Below are 5,503 nucleotides of genomic sequence, written 5' to 3' on the forward strand. Positions count from 1 at the left end.
AATGAATTTGGAGGAGTTGAAGTATGGTCAACCGAATTGGAGGACAACGAGGTTCGCAAGCCCACACATGGCAGGGCGTTCGTTGCAGAAGAGGAAACGTCGCAGTTTGTAGGAAGGTGCTTGATGGTAAAGAGTGAAGGGTCATAGATGCATGAGAATGTTACTGGGAGTGGAAGAAGGGATGATAGTTGTTTCACTGCAAGACCAATACCCGAACAATCAATGAGTGTAAACAGTTGATCAACAAGGTAAACCTAATTCTCGAATCACTCAACATTCCTGTGTCTAAGTATGAAACCGAATTAAACGACTTAAAATTCACCTTTTCAAATATTAGTGACAGTTTAAAAAGAACTTGATTAACAAATTCTAACCTAATTGATCAAATCAGCAGGGTTTTGTCGAAAAGCGATGAGCGGAGAATGTGGATTGAGAAGATCGAGTCGGAGTCGTCTAAGTCTAAGGATCAATTAATTTATTTGCAACGAGATAATTTGATGCTTTTGAAACAACGTAACATTTTCTGTTTAATTGCTAAAAGGCTTTATTTTAACATTACTTATTTGCACCTTGATTGTGGAATTTGTGAGAAAATTCACAAGATGATCTTACCATTTCTTGAATTAAAGGAAGATGAGATAGACACCGACTGTTACAAATGCGAATCCATAGTTTCGTTAGACGAAACTTCTGATGCATATAGGGTTGGACTGGAATGAATTGAATCATACATTAAGTCGTAAGACCACAAAAACATGTTAAAGCAGATTTTAGATGAAAACGACAAGAAGCAAATCAAGTCTGACACTATACAAAAATTTGACTCATTCAGTGCCAAATTAAGTTCAGAAAATAAAATATATATTGAAAGCACATCTGAATTCGATGAGGACAGTGATGTGAGCGAAATTTCTATAGAAGATGAGGTTGATTGCTCAGAGTTTATTAAAAACAAACCTGAACCTGCGAAAGATTTGATTTCTGAAAAGTCGGTTGAATTTGCACGTATTTCTCAAAATAAACCAAAAACATTGAAAGCGAAAGGAACCGTTTTTCCCAAAGTCCAAACTACTCCTAATCAAGTGTTTGCTACTAAAGGAATGGACAAAACTCAAACTTTAGAACTAACATCCATCATCAACGAAGACAACAAAGAAGGTTGCAATGATTATTTTTGGTCCGCTCTAATAGATAATGCAGACGAAACAAAGGGTCTGTATGAAAGAACCTCATGGAAAGTGAAGGGAAGGTATGTGGCGGAACCACTGAACAATCATTCCAGCTATGAGAAAGGAAGTCCAAGTGGAACAAAGGAAAGTTCAAATGAACCTTAGTCAGTAAAGGACAAATCTCATGCAAAAAAAATGAAACCCAAGGCAAATGTTCACAAGTCCACTGAGCAACTTGCAGAGCAAAAGCGACAAAGAAATCGGAGATATCAGAGAAATCTCAACGAAAGGAAGCAATTTTGGCAATCCCAAAATTCCGATTATGTTCTGTGACATCCCCAAAATCTCGGCCAAAAAAGACCGATTTTCATTTATGCTTTTAAAATAATTTCAGAGTAAATCCTTTTGTTTTGAAAGGGTTGCGGAATTTGTTCCCAAAACAAAACATGATAAAATAATATTTATCAAAGCATTTCATCAAGAGATGCATTTTCGTTATATAATCAAAACTCAGGATGTCATGTTACGATACAGACCATAAAGCATAAACGATAACATTACAAGTCATTCAACAAATATATACATATACAGACTTGTAAACAAAACAACTCGATGATTCATCCATCTTACGCCCTTGCGCCACTTCCTGTAATACAAATAAAACTGAGTGGGTCAGGCTTGGGAGTCTGGTGAGCATATAGGGTTTTCAACCCACAATAAATAAATTATATTTAATTTCACTAACCAATCACTATCCCGATTACCCATTCCCGTTATCCTCACTTTGCGTCCCTAAAACAACACCTATCTCAAGGGACCTAATCTAGGATTTTCATCGGGACGGACATTACTGCTAATGGGTTTCCTCAACAATAGATATCCTAAAGGCAACCATGAGGGGGATAGAGTACACCGGTGAACACATCGTTCAAAACATCTACAGGTTATGAACCTGCTAGTGTTCCACTGGACTGTCTAGAAAGAGTCCGTGGTCGTTATCCATACTCCACTGAATAACTATATCAACAACAATAACATCGAGGCCTCTCATCTGTTTATTACACACCAACTATCTACCCATGTTCTACCCAACATATTAGTAGATAAAAATATATATTTTTATACATAGTTTAAAACCTGTATAGCATGTTGAATCAATATATATATTCCACATAATAGATGAGGCACACCCGCATAACACGTATATCGTAGAAAGTAATTCAGATCTATGAGATAAAAGAGAGTGAATATACATTCACACATATAACAACAAAATTATACACATAACACGTATTTCGTATAAAATACTTCATAATTATGCGTTAGAAGAAAGTAACTACACACTCACTTGATCAGAAGATGATCGGACAGCACTACGGCTTGTAGAAGTAGTAATCCTCAGCAGATCTTGAGGATCTCCACAAAAATCGAACTTCTCGCGGGCAGAGCTTCGGCTCGGGAAACGCACTTCTCGGGATCTTCGGGGTTTCGAAACTTGCTTCGGGGCTCGGGAATAATACCGGGGCTTCAGGGTACTTCTGGCACGCAAAACGATGCCAAAAGGGAGAGAGAAGAAAGAAAAAGAGCAAATGAGCCGGCTGCCCTCGCATCCTATTTAGAGGAGGCTGGAGGCTGGAGCCTCGGAGTACACTGGGCGTACGCGTCCGAATCGTCATGGCATGCGTCATCCGAAGAACTCAAGTGCGAGGGATGTCACGCTTCGCTGTATGCTGGGCATACTTCGGATGAGTCCGATGACTCCTCTTCGGATAATACCAAGATTTGGAATTAAATTTAAATATTAAATATTTAATAAACTTCGGAAATTCATATCTTCTTCATACGAAATCCATTTTCAACGTTCTATATATCCACGTGTAGGTGAGACTACGCTCTACAAGTTTCGTTTAGACTCCGTCGGCTAATTTTGATTTATTTTTATTATTTATTTTTAGAAGGCCGGGATAGAAAAACTTCGTTATAAATTCATAACTTCTTCGTTTGACGTCCGTTCTCGCCTAACTTTTCATCGTTTCGCTACTAACAACGAGATCTTCAATTCTCGTTTAGATTGTTTCGGCTAAAAACTGCTCGATCTCAAATCGAGTATTCGGGCTGCATACCGCTAAGTCGAAACTTCAGAAAATCATAACTTCCTCATACGAAGTCAGATTTGGGCGTTCGTTATATATTCGGAAACCTCGTTTCAACTACTACAACATTATCCAAAGATATCAAGTTTATTTTACACTTAAATTTTGACACTCATTTTATTCTTAATTAATCAAATCACATAATTAAGCAATTAAGCACAAAACACATAATACTCAAATAATACACTTCTATTATTTCAAAACGGGTTACAAAGGTTAACCTAGACTATTATATCGACAATAATGACAAGCCCAGAAACACAGGCGTTACATGTTCCCAGAGAAAAATATTCCAATCAGAATGCGAAAGCTCGTTCGCATGCGAATCCTTCTTTTTGTTCGCACCGTCATTCCTACAATCCACCAAAACCAACTAGGAACCTTGCTCCAAAGCTCTCTTTTTCAAAGAATGCCAATGAGAAATCACAATCTCATCATTCTCAACCCACGAAAGCTTCACCCAAAGATGTCATGGGAAAGGGAAAGTTAGGCTCAGATTTTGAAGCTCAAACCAAGAAATTGACTACTAACACTAATAAAGTTAAGAAAGAGTTCGTTAAGAGTCAAATAAAAAACAAAGAAAAACAATTTGATTCAAAAGAAACGAAAATGAAAGATAATAAAGTAAAAGTTTTCACCATAACTAAGAAAGATGAAACCACTTTAATAAAACGAACTTATATGGTTGATCTTGCAATTACTTTTCCCCGTTTTGTAAAAGGCTCACAAGGACCCAAGCAACTTTGGGTTCATAAATATGCTTAATTTTTGCAGGTTATACATGATGAGTAGTTTGACTCTGAATGGTACATCGACAGTGGCTGCTCGCGTCACATGACAGACATGAAGGAGGAGTTACGAGAGTGTCGATCTCTCAAAGATGGTGGAAATGTAAAGTATGGAAATAATTTGTTTGGAAAGATCTAAGGCTATGGGATGATAACGAATGGAGATTTTTCAATTCATAAGGTGGCATATGTGGAAGGCTTATAACACAACCTAATTAGTGTTTCACAATTCGTTGTAGGGACGGGCTTGAAATTTTCCTTTGACGATGAAGGATCTAAGATAATAAAAAAGAAAACGAAAGCAGTTCTCTTAAAGTCGCAACAAAAAGGAGAAATGTATCCTTTGAATATGAACCCAATACGAGGGAAGCCTGCCATATGCTTGCTTACGAAAGCTCACTCTGATGATAGCTGGCTATGGGATAGAAGACTTTCTCACCTCAACTTCAAAGATATCAACAAGCTTGTGCTTGGTGATCATGTGCGAGGACTTGCCCTCTTGAAGTATGATAAGGATCATTTGTGTGCAGCCTATGAAATGGGGAAGCAAAGCAGGAAAAGTCATCCAACCATTGTAAACACGAAATTCATTGAACCATTGGAAGTTCTACATATCGACCTTTGTGGACCTTATGCAATAGAAAGTGTTGGTGGTAGTAGGTACATTCTCATAATAGTTGATGATTTTTCACGTTTCACTTGGGTGTTCTTTCTTAATCAGAAATCATAAGCTACTCCTAAAAAAGGGAGTATCACACAACTTCTCTGATCCCTACACTCCACAACAAAATGGTGTAGTCGAAAGACGAAACCAATCTTTGTGTGAAGCTACACGGACCATGCTCACATTCGCAAGTCTACCTTTATACTTTTGGGCGAATGCAATTGCGACTGCTTGTTTCACCCAAAATAGATCTATTCTGAATAAGCAATTCTCTGTTACTCCTTATGAAGTCTTAAACAATTGCAAACCAAATGTCAAGGTTTTCCATGTATTTGGTTCCAGGTGTTTCATTTTCAACTCCAAGGAACAACGACACAAATTCGATGTGAAAGCTGATGAAGGTATATTCTTGGGATATTCGCTGACCTCTAAAGCATATAGGGTTCTCAAAAAACGTTCAAAGAAGATAGAAGAAACCTACTATGTTTCTTTTGATGATCGCTACTTAAAGAGGATTCAGTCGAAAGAGAATCAATCGGAGGAAATCTTTCCTAAGCCAAGTCCATCCACAATTCCAATCGCCAATCTGTATGAGGAATTGATGCGACTTTTTGATGAACCAGAAAAGGTTGCCACATCCGAAGCAAAAGCAACTGACAATAAAGTGTATGAATTAAAGAAGATAATTTATGATGCTACGAAAGACATCCACAATCAGCCATCAACTAC

The sequence above is a fragment of the Lactuca sativa genome, chromosome 6, assembly GCF_002870075.4.
Source record: "Lactuca sativa cultivar Salinas chromosome 6, Lsat_Salinas_v11, whole genome shotgun sequence".
In the NCBI taxonomy this organism is placed as follows: Eukaryota; Viridiplantae; Streptophyta; class Magnoliopsida; order Asterales; family Asteraceae; genus Lactuca; species Lactuca sativa.